This window comes from Pteropus vampyrus, unplaced genomic scaffold, assembly GCF_000151845.1.
Source record: "Pteropus vampyrus isolate Shadow unplaced genomic scaffold, Pvam_2.0 Scaffold2, whole genome shotgun sequence".
NCBI lineage: Eukaryota > Metazoa > Chordata > Mammalia > Chiroptera > Pteropodidae > Pteropus > Pteropus vampyrus.
Window position 1 is genome coordinate 17,220,693 of NW_011888783.1, and position 507 is coordinate 17,221,199.

The following is a 507-nucleotide window of genomic DNA, read 5'->3' on the forward strand; positions in this document are numbered from 1 at the left end:
AGTGCCGTAAAGCGTACATCATACGAGGAATTCTGATCTTTCTAACTACTATTTCTCCAGAAAAACACTATTTTCTCTATGTAAAAAAAAAAAATTTACATTTTTAAATTGTCTTGGAAAATCATGACACAATAAATCTGTTCAATATACCTATTTCCATCCATGTATTTCTTTTAAAATCTGACTCACAGAATTAGATGTGAAAAGCATTAATTATTCTTATTAAGGGGAGTGTCGAGGATGGGAAAGTTGCCTAACAGTGGGGTCTACAGTATCAGATGAATGGGGTTGAATTTTCTGATGCTTTTCCTGTGTCAATTGATACTATTACCTTTCTTTGTTAGCTTACATTGATATTTGATTGTTGAACCAGCCCTGCATATATGGAATAAATTCCACTTGGTTATGGCATACATTTTTTATACATTGTTTGATTCAATTTGTCAATATTTTATTAAATGTGGCACCTGGAGCCTCAAAAGATGTTGGTCTGTTTCTTTGTTTTTT